Here is a 15487-nt window from a genome sequence, read left to right on the forward strand (position 1 = left end):
TGTGTGCTGCACTGTTCCAATAATGGGCGGTAGAATTTTCTACTCCCAGTTGTTACAGATTTCTGTTCTGTTAACCTGTTTATCATTTCCTCTACTGTCACCATTATTAAGCGGGGGAGACGAACACAGCAATAACAAAAACATTAACATCACAAAGTGTTATTCATATGTGGCAAACAGTTTGTTTCTGTCATAGGAACTTAGGAGCAGGAGGAGGCCATTCAGCCCATCAAGCCTGCTCTGCCATTTAATACGATCCTGGCTGATTGGACACCTTACTACCTTTTGTACCCACTATCTCCAGAAGCGTACGGTGTTGTTAATCAGAAATCTATCGATTTCTACCTTAAACTTACTCAGTGCTTCCTCAGTCCTCTGGTGTAGAGAATTCGCGTGCACATTTAAAGTTATTTTCAAATTCCTCCATGGCCTCACCCCTCCGTCTCTCTGTAATCTCCTCCAGCCCCACAATTCTCTCTACTGCTCCCATTCTGATCTTCTGTGCACCCCTGATTTTAATCGCTCCATAATTGGCGGCCATGACTTCAGCTGCCTGGGTCTGAATTCTCTCCCTCAACCTCTCCTCCACTCCATCTCACTTTCCTCCTTTGAGTATCCTTAAAACCTACCTCTTTGATCAAGCTTTTGGTCATCTTCCCAAGTATCTCCTTACGTGGCTTATAATGTGAAGAAACAGCAGTGAGTGGGTGACCACTTTGCGGAACACCTTTGCTCGGTCCTCCAGTGTGATCCCGATCTTCCTGTCGCTTGCCATTTTAACACACACCTTGCTCTCGTGCCCACATGCCTGTCCTTGGCCTGTTGCAATGTTCCAGTGCAAACTGATTAGGCACCTTACAACTTTCAACACTGAGTTTAACAACTGTGAGCTTTCCCCTTCACCTTGACCCCCCCCCTTTTTTGTTTCTTTGGTTTATCCCAATACAAACAACTCCCCCCACCCCCACTGGGCCATCTGTCACTTGTTCTTCAGTTTTGCCTTCACTAAGCACTGACCTTTGCTTTCCCATGAACACATTCTGATATCTTCTCCTTTTGCCACTATTAGCAATCTTCATTCCTTAATGGCACCATTAACACTCCCTTTGTCTTGTGTCCATGACATCCTTGTCAATCTCTTCTTGGCTCCGACCTCTCCCTGACCTTCTATCCAGCCGCATCTCCTCTACCCCCCTCTCCAACCATAAAATGTATTACATTTCAGCCTCTCCTTATTTCTAAAGAAGAATCATCCAGACTCCAAACGTTAACTCTGTTTCTCTCTCTCCACAGATGCTGCCAGACCTGCTAAGTTTATCCAGCATTCTCTGTTTTTATATTAGGAATGTGACTATTTTTTCCATTCATTTGTGGGACATGGGCGTCGCTGGCTAGGCCAGAATTTATTGCCCACCCCTAGTTGTCCTTGAGAAGGTGGTGGTGAGCTGACTTCTTGAATCGCTGCAGTCCACGTGCTGTGGGTTGACCCACAATGCCGTTAGGGAGGGAATTCCAGGATTTTGACCCAGCGACTGCGAAGGAACAGCGATATATTTCCAAGTCAGGATCGTGAGTCGCTTGGAGGGGAATTTGCAGGTGGTGGTGTTCCCATTTATCTGCTGCCCTTGTCCTTCTAGATGGAAGTGATCGTGGGTTTGGAAGGTGCATCTTGTCGATGGTACACACTGCTGCTACTGAGCGTCGGTGGTGGAGGGAGTTTAAAGTTTATTTATTATTGTCACAAGTAGGCTTACATTAACACTGCAATGAAGTTACTGTGAAAATCCTTTAGTTGCCACACTCCGGCGCCTGTCCGGGTACACTGAGGGAGAATTTAGCATGGCCACTGCATCTAGCCAGCACGTCTTTTAGACTGTGGGAGAAAACCGGAGCACCCGGAGGAAACCCATGCAGACACGGGGAGAACATACAGACTCCGCGCAGATAGTGACCCAAGCCGGGAATCGAACCGGGGTCCCTGGCGCTGTGAGGTAGCAGTGCTAACCATTGCGTTGCCTGTGCAGCCCGGAGTGGATGTTTGTGGATGTAGTGCCAATAAAGCAGGCTGCTTTCTCCTGGATGGTGTCAAGCTCCATTTGTGTTAACTGAGCGGCGCTGTCCAGATGCAGTTCGGAGTGTTGTTCCTGTGCGGAGTGTGTTTCTCCTTTAAAAATGTGGGAACGGTTTCAGGGGCGTGTGTGAGAGGCGGGGAATGAATGGGTTCCACCTCCCTCCTGATTCCTCGCCTTGTAAATCGCTTTGGAAAGAGAGAGAGAGGGAGGAAGTGAAGAACATAGCGCTCGGAACCTCGAGACATCGGTTTACAATTACCAGCAGTTAAACAAAGCCAGCAGCCAGAAATAGAGTGGAATTGACAGAGGAGAGAGCGAAACTGACAAGAGAGTGAAATTGACCTCACAATAACCCGGAGATTTACAACTAAACCAAGTGGGAATTGGTTTATTCCTTTTTCTCTTAGGCACAGAGGCTGTGTTAGTTTGTTTTAAGCTTCTCTTAATTACAATAATAACAATCTGGATAGTCCCGGAAAGGCTGCAGCACACACGGATAGATACAAATAGACACAGACTTACTCTGTAACCTTACTGATAAAGGACACTGGTGTCTCATCAGCTGGGTCCTATTGCAGCGATTTTTCGAACCTGGCCGAGCAAATGTGAAGAATAAGACTGGCTACAATCTCTCTCTCTCCCTCCTTTCCAATCATTTGTGAAACAAGTCTCCCTTCACCCCGAAACGCCACATCCCTCCCGCAACCCACCGACCCCGGGAGTTTCCTAAAAGAGGAAAAGGGCGTTCGGATCTGCGAGCCCCCCCCCGTGGATAAGAATAAAATCCGAGGTAAGTTTATTCTTTAACTGTAACGATTGTTGTATGACATGAAGAAGGTGAGGATTACTTCGTCGGTGCTGTGTGTAAGTCTGGTTATGTTACTCAGCCTTGTCATTACTATAATAATTTGAGGATCATTTCGATCTCTGCCCTGAACCCTTGTTTTGCTGATTGTGGGGGAAATGCCTTTGTCAGGTTTGTATTTTACTCAGTGCTCAGCCTCTCAACATGAGTACATGTGGGTGTTGTAGGCAGTGTAATTATTTGTATCTCGATATTTAATGTCTGTATGTAATTTTCTGTGTGGCATTTATTTTTATACAGTGTGTTTTATTTCCTACATAGTAAGCGTTGGGTATTTGGATGTTCCGGCTTTGCAACCTGACCTGATTTCCTGCTGCTTTGCACAGTGACCTACTGGAGTAATCTGTGTGTTAGTGCTCCTGTGTCTGATTCAGAGAGAGAGGGGATCAACTGGGACTGGTGTTGGAGAGGAGGAGGAGGGAAAACATCCTGTAAAAGTGTCCAAGCAAGAAACTGGATTGGGTCAAGGTTTCTCCTTCCTGTAGAAGACTTCTCCCTTCAGTCTGTCTGGCTGGGAATTAGAGTATGGCTCGCTTGTTTCCCATTGCAGTGTTGTCCGCTGTAGTTAAGTGTTGTGTCAGTGATATTTGCTGACTCTTCTCTTCCGGCCCTTCAGCCTCCAATTCGCTACTTTCCCTTGGAATTGGGGAATTCCCTTGAAACGCTTTTACCTTTTTACTGAGTTTCACTTTCCCTCAATCTCCTCCCCTCCACAGCCACAAATCTGTCATCCTTCACCCATTGCCCTTGCCCACGGTAACTGCTTCCTGTAATCACCTCTCCAACACCCCCCCCCACCCCCCTTTTGCCCCTCAATTCCTGACTCTTGCTGAGGTATGGGACTGGTTACCTAGGTCACTGCTGCTGTCTGCTACCTCGCCCTGTCGAGTGCCAGGGCTTGAGGCAGTTGGCGTTTTGTTACTTAGCCCTACTTTTCCTGTCCAATTATACACCTCTTCCCACCAGTTGCCTGGCTCCCAGCTGTTCTTACAGAATCCAGTCAGTGCAGAAGGAGGCCATTTGGCCCATTGAGTCTGCACTGATTCTCTGAAGAGCATCTTACCCAGGCCCACCCCTGCCCTATCCCCATGCATTAACCATGGCTAATCCACCTAATCTACACATCCTTGGACACTAAGGAGCAATTTAGCATGGCCAATCCATCAAACCCGCACATCTTTGGATTGTGGGAGGAAACCGGAGCACCCAATGGAAACTCACGCAGACATGGGGAGAATGTGCAAACTCCACACAGACAGGGACTCGAGGCTGGAATTGAGCCCGGGTCCCTGGTACTGTGAGGCAGCAGTGCTAACCACTGTGCCACCGTGCCACCTCCCACTGACTCAGTGTCACTTTGCCATGGCCCACTGGTATTGATATTGCATCTATAACTTAGCAAAACATCCCAAGGTGCTCCACGGAGGAGCAGAAGGAGAAAGCGGGAGCAGGTGACCAGTAGTTTAGCCAAAGAGTTAGACTCTAAAGGAAAGAATTAAGGAGAGCCTGAGGGAAAGAATTCCGGAGCTTAGGCTCAAGAGAATCGAAAACACAGTTTGAGGCAGTAGAAATCAGGCGATCATAAGACATAGGACCATTTGGTCCATTGAGTCTGCTCTGCTATTCAATGAGATCATGACTGATCTGATGTGATAATTGTCAACTCCACTTTCCTGCTTTATCCCCATAACCAGTGATTCCCTGACTGATTGGGATTCCCAGGTGGGCTAGGATGTCCATGAAGCCAGAATTGGAGGAGAGCAGACATCTTTGAGGGTTGGGGGGGGTTTGAATGTGAGAATGCGAATTTCAGCATTGAGGAGCTGGGAGATCCCAATGTTGAGAGCATAACCCGAGAGTATCAATGTAAGACAGTCACCAAGAAATCCAATAGGGAATTGAGAAGAAACTTCTTTAACCCAAAGAGTGGTGAAAGCTCGAGTGTTTGAAGAGAATGGTATTGATACATTTCCAAGGAACAAGATAAGCAGATGAGAGAGAAGGAAATCCAGGATTGTGATGGTGGATTAGATAGGAGGAGGCTGCAGTATAACTGCCAGTGTGGACTAGTTGGGCTGAATGACCTGTGACTGTTTGTCAAGGGATGATGGGTGAATGGGACTTGATTTGGGCTGGGCCCTGGGCAGCAGAGTTTTGCATTTGTGTTCAGCTGGGTCAGTTCACTCCTCTGTTCTGCAGAAATCTCTGCGCTGTACAAGAGTCACCTTGTGGACTGTTCATTTGGAGAGACTGTTGCTGAGTGGTCCTATCACTGGGCTAGTAATGCGGAGTCCCAGGCTGATGCTCTGTGGGACACAGGTTCAAATCCCACCGCGGCAGCTGGTGGAATTTAAATTCGAATGAATAAAAATCTGGGATTGAAAAGGCTCGGCCATGCAACTATCATTGTCCTAAAAACCCATCTATCTGCTGTCCTTCCCTGGTTTGACCTACATGTGACTCCAGACTACAGCGGTATGGTTGACTCTTAACTGCCCTCTCGGGCAATTAGGGATGGGCAATGAAGGCTGGCATTGCCAGCGATGTCCACATCCCATGAACAGAATTCTTAAAAACAATTTCACACATTTGGAGAAATTTCCTTTTTATTCATTTATGGGATGTGGACATTGCTGGCTCAGGCAACATTTATTACCCATCCCTAAATGCTCTTCAGAAGGTGGTGGGTGAGCTGTCTTAAACCGCTGCCATCCATGTGGTGTAGGTACACCCACAGTGCTGTTTGGGAGGGAATTCCAGGATTTTGACCCAATGAAGGAACGGCGATGTATTTCCAAGCCAGGATGGTGAATGTCTTGGAGGGGAACTTGCAGGTAATGGTATTCCCAGGTATCTGCTGTTCTTCTTGTAGGTGGTGGAGATTATGGTGCTGTTGAAGGAGCCTTGGTGAGTTGTTGCAGAGCATCTTGTGGATGGTACATACGGCTGCCACTGTGCATTGGTATTGGAGAGATTGAATATTTGTAGATGGGTTGCCAGTCAACACGGCTGCTTTATCCTGGATGGTGTTGAGCTTCTTGAGTGTTGTTGAGTTGCACCCATCCAGGCAAGTGGGGGATATTCCATCACTCACCTGATTTATGCCTTTTGATGGAGGACAGGCTTTGGGGTGGGGGGGGATCGGGAGGTGCGCTACTCACCGCAAAACTAGCCTTTGACCTGCTCTTGGAGCCACAGTATTTATATGGCTGGGTCCAGTTCAGTTTCTGGTCAATGGTAACCCCCAGGATGTTGATAGTGGGGGGTTCAGCAATGGTAATGCCATTGGATGTTAAAGGGCGGTAGTTAGATTCTCTTGTTGGCGATGGTCACTGCCTGGCACTTATGTGGCGCGAATGTTACTTGCCACTTCAGCCCAAGTTTTTAGTTCCTGTGTTGAGTTGACTTTAGGGAAAATTAAGTTTGCGTGGTATCAACTTAGTGTTTTGAAGTGAGATCTACAATTGTAATGAGTGACTTGTGCCCGAAGTAAAACAGATGTTAATGCAACAGCAAATTGCCAAGACAGTGAGCCTTGTGGCATTGAAGACATCTCTTAATTTGCGGAACTCGCTGCCCCAGAGCGCGGTGGAGTCTGAAGCGTTGAATGATTTCAAGAGATAGATATATTTCTAATAAAAAAGGGATATGGGGAACAGGTGGGGAGGTGGATTTGAGACCAGGGAGAGATCGGCCATGATCTGAATGAATCGAGTCATAGAATCCCTACAGTGCAGAAGGAGGCAATTTGTCCCATCGAGTCTGCACCGACCACGATCCTACCCAGGCCTATCGCCACAACTCCATGCATTTACTCTAGCTCGTCCCCCTCACACTAAGGGACAATTCAGCATGGTCAATCCACCTAACACGCACATCTTTGGACTGTGGGTGGAAACCGGAGCACACGGAGGAAACCCACACAGACACAGGGTCGAAGGGCTGAACTTGCCAACTTCTGCTCCTGGTTCTTATGTATGATCCTATGTTACCTGCCATATGTTGAAAACCGGTTTCATCCAAGGCAGGATGAATGCAGGTCAATGAGACCAAATGTGTCATTTCTTCACCTTCCTTCTCCCGCCAAACCTTGTGCAACTTTGCAATGAGCCGATATCTCTGCTTATCTTCAACTCTGGTCTCTTGGTTGACCCCAATTTTAATCATTCCACCATTGGCGGCTAAGTCTTCAGATGTCGAGGGCCCCAAGCACCAGACCTGCCTCCCTAAACCTTACTAACTCGCTTCCTTAAAGATGCTCTGGAAACCCTTCCTCGAATTGAAAAAGAATGCATTTATATTGTGCCTTTCACAGCCACCAGGCATTCCAAAGTGATTTGCAGCCAATGAGGAACTTTTGATGCGTTGTCACTGTTGCAATGTAGATAATGTGGAAGCCAAATGGTGCATGGCAAGATCCCAGAAACTGCAGAGTGGGAATGATCAGATCACCTATTTCCAGTCATGTTCATTTGGGGGTCGAAATTTTGGGCAAACTCCTTTGCTCTTTAAAATAGTGGCATGGGATTTTTTACCTCTTAAGAAGGCAGGCAGGGTCTTGCTTTGATGTCCCAGCTGAAAAACAGCACATGGGAAGGTGCAGCACTCCCTCAGTACTATACTGGCAGTGTCAGCCTAAGTATTGATGTCCTGAACCTACGACTTGCAAATATTATTTAAATGGAGAAAAATTACATCGTGCGACTGTGCAGAGGGACCTGGGGGTCCTTGTGCACGAATCGCAAAAACTCAGTTTGCAGGTGCAGCAGGTGATCAAGAAGGCGAATGGAATGTTGGCCTTTCTCGCGAGGGGGATAGAATATAAAAGCAGGGAGGTCTTGCTGCAACTGTACAAGGCACTGGTGAGGCCGCAACTGGAGTACTGTGTGCAGTTTTGGTCCCCTTATTTGCGAAAGGATATATTGGCCTTGGAGGGAGTGCAGAGAAGGTTCACCAGGTTGATACCGGAGATGAGGGGTGTAGCTTATGAGGAGAGATTAAACAGATTGGGTCTGTACTCGTTGGAGTTTAGAAGGATGAGGGGTGATCTTATAGAGACATATAGGATAATGAAGGGGCTGGATAGGGTAGAGGTGGAGAGATTCTTTCCACTTGGAAGGGAAACCAGAACAGGTTTTGAGGCACAGCCTCAAAATAAGGGGGGGCCGGTTCAGAACAGAGTTGAGGGGGAACTTCTTCTCTCAGAGGGTAGTGAATCTCTGGAATTCTCTGCCCATTGCAGTGGTGGAGGCTTCCTTGTTGAATATGTTTAAATCACGGGTAGATAGTTTTCTGATCGATAAGGGAATTAGGGGATATGGGGAGCAGGCGGGTAAGTGGAACTGATTCGCTTCAGATCAGCCATGATCTTGTTGAATGGCGGGGCAGGCTCGAAGGGCCAGATGGCCTACTCCTGCTCCTATTTCTTATGTTCTTATGTTCTTATACAAGGGTTCTGCCAACGAAGCCACAGCTGACACAAACAGTTTGGCTAATAAGTATGTGGTTTCGAGTTCAAGTTTGTTCCTGTGATGATTAATTACATTTACCAGCCTCCAAACCCTTCTGCCACCCGCAGTCTCCACCATTCTCTTAAAAACCCAAGGTTCCTGTTCCTCAATCACCTTCCCTTCTCTTTTTATGTTTGGTTTCATACCATATATGGGATTTTGGGTGCTTAGTCCAAATTTCTCAGCAATCATAGGCAAGACGTTTTGTACAGTGGTAGTGAGAGGATCTCTGACGTAACCCATTGCCTGGAAAAGGAAGAGGGGCTTTACATGGGACAAGTTGGGAATGCTTGCATTTATTCTTTAAATGTTGGAATTGCTGTGTTGTATCAGTGGTTGTGCCTTCAACTGCCTGGGTTATAAACCCTGGAACAAAGGAATTAGGAGCAGGAGTTGGCCACTTAGCCCTTCAAGCTTGCTTGGCCATTCAATAAGATCATGGCTGATCTGACTGCAACCTCTCAATAACCTTTCACCCCCTTGCTCATCAAGAACCTCTCTAGCTCTGCTTTGAAAACATTCAAAAACTCTGCTTCCATAGCCTTTTGAGGAAGAGAGTTCCAAAGGCTGACTACACTCTGAGAGAGAAAATGTTTCCTCATCTTTAAACAGTGAACCCCCTAGTTCTAGATCCTCCTCAAGAGGAAACATCCTCTCCACATCCACCCTGTCAATACCCCTCAGGACCTTGTATGTTTCAGTCAAGTCACCTCTTGCTCTTCTGAACTCCAGGAAACACAAGCTTAGCCTCTCCACCCTTTCCTCATAAGACAATCCACACATTTCTAGTATTAATCCAAAGAACAAAGAAAATTACAGCACAGGAACAGGCCCTTCGGCCCTCAAAGCCTGCACTGACCATGCTGCCCGTCTGAACTAAAACCCCCAGGGACCATATCCCTCTATTCCCATCCTATTCATGTATTTGTTTAGATACCCCTTAAAAGTCACTATCATACCTGCTTCCACTACCTCCCCTGGCAGCGAGTTCCAGGCACCCACTACCCTCTGTGTAAAAAAAACTTTAAGAAGTTTAACAACACCAGGTTAAAGTCCAACAGGTTTATTTGGTAGCAAAAGCCACACAAGCTTTCGAGGCTCTGAGCCCCTTCTTCAGGTGAGTGGGAATTCTGTTCACAAACAGAACTTATAAGACACAGACTCAATTTACATGAATAATGGTTGGAATGCGAATACTTATAATAAGTATTCGCATTCCAACCATTATTCATGTAAATTGAGTCTGTGTCTTATAAGTTCTGTTTGTGAACAGAATTCCCACTCACCTGAAGAAGGGGCTCAGAGCCTCGAAAGCTTGTGTGGCTTTTGCTACCAAATAAACCTGTTGGACTTTAACCTGGTGTTGTTAAACTTCTTACTGTGTTTACCCCAGTCCAACGCCGGCATCTCCACATCATAAAAAAAACTTGCCTTGTACATCTCCTTTAAATCCAGTAAACCTTCCCTGAACTGCTTCTAATGCATTTACATCTTTCCTTAAATAAGGTGACCAATAGAATCATAGCATCTACTATAGAATCATAGAATCTACAGCACGGAGCCCAAACTGGTCCATGCCGTATTGTACACAATACCCCAGATGTGGTCTCACGAATGTCCTGTACAACTGAAGCATAACATCCCCACTTTTATATTCAATACCCATTGCAATAAACTATAACATTCGATTAGCTTTCCTAATTACTTGCTGGGGTTACTTGGAATGTCCCCATTATCTTTCATGAGCTTGAAGTTGTTCCTAGCAACCCCTCTCTTTGACCAAGCTTAATAATACCTGCCATAATATTTTTTGTGGCTTTGGTGTCAAATTATGTTTGGTAGTCAATCCTGTGATGCCATTGGGGCGTTTTGCGTTCGTAAAGGCACTATACAAATGCAAGTTAATCTCATCAAATCCCTACAGTGCAGAAGGAGGCCATTCGGCCCATCGAACCTGCACCATCGACAACCCAACCCAGGCCCTAAGCCCGTAACCCCACATATTTGCCCTGCTAATCCACCCGACAGTAAGGGGCAATTTAGCATGGCCAATCCATCTAACCCACACATCTTTGGACTGTGGGAGGAAACCGGAGCACCTGGAGGAAACCCACACAGATATGGGGAGAACATGCAAACTCCACGCAGACAACCACCTGAGGCCAGAATCGAATCTGGGTCCCTGGCGCTGAGAGGCAGCAGTGCCGTCTCTCAACTTAATAAATTGCCTATTGAGTTGTATATAAGAGCTCGCATGATCACAGAATATCTTAAAGCACTTCTAAGCTCATAAAGTTATTTTGACGTGTAGTCGCTGTTATAGCGTCGGAAACATGGGCATCACTTATCGCACAGCAAGCTCCTACAGTCATGTGACAGTAACTAGTCCATTTCTTTTAACCATGTTTTTGAGGGATAAACGTTGGACAGGACACCAAGCGACCCTCTTTGCTCTTATTCACATTGCTAATCTTTCATGACCAACTGAGAAATCAGAGGGTCTGGGGCTACCGTCTCACCTGAGTGATGGCGCCTCTGACAGTGCAGCTCTCCTTCACTACAGCGCTGGAGTGTCAGCTTAGACTTTGTGCTTAAATCCTGCAGTGGGACTGAACCTGAGATGTGAACTATGACTGACCCCTTGTGTCATATGTGTGATGAAGTTTCATCTTGTCCTCAGAGTGTATCTGACCTGCGTGAATTGTTTTTGGCTTGTGGGGCCTGCCCTTTTTATATTGTTGCATCCAAAACCCATGACCCAATATTTACAGCACACAGACAAGCAATTTGGCCCAACTGGTCCATGTTGGTGTCAATGCTCCACAGAAGCCCCTTCATCTAACACCATCAGTAAAACCCTCTCTTCATTTCTTGAGTGTTTATCTAGCTTCCCCTTAGTTAGATCTAATCCTTCACCTCACCCACTCCCTGTGGGAGCAAGTTCCAACACCTCTACTTTCTCAGAAGACTAAGGAAATTTGGTATGACCACTATGACTCTCCAGCTTTTACAGATGCACCATAGAAAGCATTCTTTCTGGTTGTGTCACAGCTTGGTATGGCTCCTGCTCTGCCCAAGACTGCAAGGAACTACAAAAGGTCGTGAATGCAGCCCAGTCCATCACTCAAACCAGTCTCCCATCCATTGTCTCTGTCTACACTTCCCGCTGCCTCAGGAAAAGCAGCTGGCATAATTAAGGACCCCACGCACCCCGGACATTCTCTCTTCCACCACCTTCCATCGGGGAAAAAGATACAAAAGTCTGAGGTCACGGACCCACCGACTCAAGAACAGCTTCTTCCCTGCTGCCATTAGACTTTTGAATGGACTTGCCTCGCATTAAGTTGATCTTTCTCTACACCCTAGCTATGACTGTAACATTACATTCTGCACTCTCTCCTTTCCTTCTCTATGAACGGTATGCTTTGTCTGTATCACGTGTAAGAAACAATACTTTTCACTGTATACCAATACCATTACACAGAGGGTGGTGGGGGCCTGGAATGCGCTGCCAAGTAGGGTGGTGGAGGCAGGCACGCTGACATCGTTTAAGACTTACCTGGATAGTCACATGAGCAGCCTGGGAATGGAGGGATACAAACGATTGGTCTAGTTGGACCAAGGAGCGGCACAGGCTTGGAGGGCCTGTTTCCTGTGCTGTACTGTTCTTTGTTCTTTATGTGACGATAAATCGAATCGCTCCCTGTGGGAGCGAGTCCCACATTCTAGCTGCTGCCTGTGGGAGCGAGTCCCACATTCTCCCCGCTCTCTGAACAAAGAGGCTCCTTACCTGAATTATTAATAATTATCTCATATAGACGTCAGTAGCTCAGGTTTCTGCCTCGGGTAGTGTTGCCAACCTCGAGGAATGCCCTGGTGCCTCCAGGATATAATCTCCAGGCACTGCTTTGTGTCAAACTCGGGAATAATCAGAGGGCAGTGAGAAAAAAAGCATTTTGTTTTTTTTTGTATAGTTCTCTTTGAACCTTTTATTAGTCATTAAACATTGACCATGGTGGTGAGATGCTGTTTGACAGGATGCTTCATGGTGATGTGTCTTTTAGGAGTGCCTTAAACCAGGATCGGCAACCATAGATAAGTCAGGCAAGACAAATAAGTGTGTCACGCACACAGCCTCGCAGGAGCTACTTGTGTTAGCTGCCTCGGGGGGATTCACGCAGTGTTTGAGCCTGCACTGACTCCGCGTGTTCTCATATGCAAGTAGTGTAGTTACTTAAAATAGTTGAATCTTACAACATAGATGAGGTCGTTTGGCTCGGTGAATGTGTGTTGACACCTTGAAAAAGCTGTCCAATTTAGTCCTGCACCCTAACCCTTCACAATAGTCCACTTGAAGCTCCTATGTATACAATCTGATTTCACTACCATTTCGGACAAGTTGAGAGCGAGAATGCATTAAAAAAAAATGTCTCCTTGTTTTCCCTCTGTTTCTTTTACCAATTATTTTAAATCGATGGCCTCTGGTTGTCGATCAACTTGCCGGGGAAATAGTTTCTCCCCGTTTGGAAAGCAAGGAAAAGGGCAAGGGTGATGGCATTGATCAAGGACAGCTCTGCGGTGCTCAAGAGAGAGGATATCCCAGAGGAATCAAGGGCAGAATCAATTTGGCCAAAACTAAGGAGCAAAAAAAAGACACATTTACATTGCTTTGTGCAGTCAAGAGGTCACCTATAGAGGAACAAATTTGCAAGGGAATTACAGAGAGATGCAAGAGTTATAAGAGTAGTTATAATGGGGGACTATAATTATCTGAATATGGACTGGGATAGTATTTGTTTGCAGGCAGAGAAGAGTGAGTTCCTAGATGTGTTCTGGAATTTTTTTTACGGCAGTATGTTTTCAGTCCAACAAGAAAGGAGGCACGACTAGATCTAGTTCTTGGGAATGAAGTGAGCCAAGTGTCAGTGGAAGAACATTTAGGGAACAGTGATTACTATCATAAGGTTTAGGCTGACTATGGAAAAGGGACAAGGAACAGTCCAGAGCAAGAATAAAATTAACTGGAGGAAAGTCAACTTCAATCGGGTAAGGACACATCGGGAGCGAATAAACTGGAGTCAAAGGTTTTCAGGAAAAAGGAGAGCTGAACAATTGATTACCTTCAAGGAGAGAGAGTGTTCAGGTGCAGTCAAGGATATTCCCTCGAAGGTAGGGCAAACAAATCCAGAGCTTCCTGAATGACAAGAGTGACAAAGGAAGAAAAAAGTGTGCTGATGACAAATAGCAGGTGGATAATAAAATGGAGAACCAGGCTAGATATGGATAGGAAAGCAAATAAGAAAAGGAAAGAGGGAGTATGAAGAGAGACTGGCAGCTAACGCAATGAAATTCCATAGAAATCTTCTATAAGATATAATTTTTACTATAAATAGTAAAAGGGGTTTAAAAGGGGTGATGGGGGTGATTAGGGACCAGAAAGAGGATTTTTACATGAAGATGGGCATGGGTGAAGTGTAAACTGAATGCTTTGTATTAGTCTTTACCAAGGAAGATGCTGCAGTCCAGGTCCCAGTGAAAGAGGATGTGACTAGCGTACTGGAAGGGTTTAAAATTGATAAGGCGTTGGTATTGGCTAGGTTGGCTCTACTGGGTTATTAAGGCACCAGGACTGGATGCGATGCTTCGAATGATATTGAGGGAAGGGAGGATAGAAATTGAGGAGATTTTGGCCATAACTTTTCAGTCTTCTTTAGACTCGGGGGTGGTGCCAGAAAACAGGAGGATTGCAAATGTCACACCCTTGTTCAAACAAGCATGTAAGGATAAGCCCAGCAATCACAGGCCAGTCAATTTAACTTGGGTGGTGGGGATAATTCTATAAATAGTACTCGGGGACAAAATTAGTAGTAACGCGGTCAAGTGCAGGTTAATTAAGGAAGGCAAGCATTAATTCATTCAAGGAAAATAGTGTTTAACTTTCTGGAGTATTTTTGAAGAGGTCACAGACAGGGTTGATGAGGGCAGTGCTGTTAACGTACATGGATTTTTAACAGGTATTTGATACAGTGCCACTGACAGACTTGTGAGAAAAAACAAAGAACAAAGAAAATTACAGCACAGGAACAGGCCCTTCGGCCCTCCAAGCCTGCACCGACCATGCTGCCTGACTTAACTAAAACCCCCTACCCTTCCGGGGACCATATCCCTCTATTCCCATCCTATTCATGTATTTGTCAAGATGCCCCTTAAAAGTCACTATCGTATCTGCTTCCACTACCTCCCCCAGCAGCGAGTTCCAGGCACCCACCACCGTCTGTGTAAAAAAAAAAAACTGCCACGTACATCTCCTTTAAACCTTGCCCCTCGCACCTTAAACCTGTGCCCCCTAGTAATTGACTCTTCCACCCTGGGAAAAAGCTTCTGACTATCCACACTGTCCATGCCCTCATGGAATAAAAGGGACAGTCGCGAAGTGGGTACAAAATTGACTGAATGACAGGAAGCAGAGTAAAGAATGTTCTTTGGGCTGGAGGAAGGTTTGTCTTGGGAGTTTCTTGGGGTGAGTGCTGGGGGTATTTGCTCTTCCTCATATATATCAATGACCTAGACAGGTTGGTGGAATGGGCGGGCAGATGAAGTTTAATGCGGAGAAATATGAAGTGGTTCATTTTGGTCGGAAGAGTACAAATCTAAAGAGGGTGCAGGAGCAGAGGGACCTGGGTGTGCACAAGTCAGTGAAGGTGGCAGGGCAGGTGTGGAGTGTGGTGGTTAAAGCATTACAAGATCCTGGGTTTTATTAACTGGGGCACAGAATACAAGAGCAAGGTTTTGTTGAACTTGTATAGGACACTAGTTCAGCCTCAGCTAGAGTATTGTGTCCAGTTTTGCTGCTGTACTTTAGGAAGTTTGTGAAGGCATTGAAGAAAACAGAAAAGATTCACGAGAATGGTTCCAGAGATGAAGAACTTCAGTTACTCAGATTGGAGAAATTGGGACGGTTTTCCTTGGAGAAGAAAAGGTTGAGAGGAGATTTGATAGAGATATTCAAAATCATGAGGGTTTGGACGGAGTAGAAAGAG

The 15487-nt window shown here is 45.9% G+C and overlaps 1 protein-coding gene across 4 annotated transcripts in view; it reads left to right on the plus strand.

The window, feature by feature from the left end:
* The first annotated feature begins 2850 nt into the window (after positions 1-2850).
* gdpd5b (glycerophosphodiester phosphodiesterase domain containing 5b) overlaps positions 2851-15487 on the plus strand; it is a 267330-nt gene continuing 254693 nt past the window's right edge. For all 4 annotated transcript variants that reach the window (XM_078222586.1, XM_078222584.1, XM_078222587.1 and 1 more), the window contains exon 1: positions 2851-2862. The gene's annotated coding sequence lies outside the window, so the exon portion shown is untranslated. The remainder of the gene's footprint in view (positions 2863-15487) is intronic.

The sequence above is a fragment of the Mustelus asterias genome, chromosome 10 (genome assembly GCF_964213995.1).
Source record: "Mustelus asterias chromosome 10, sMusAst1.hap1.1, whole genome shotgun sequence".
Lineage (NCBI taxonomy): Eukaryota > Metazoa > Chordata > Chondrichthyes > Carcharhiniformes > Triakidae > Mustelus > Mustelus asterias.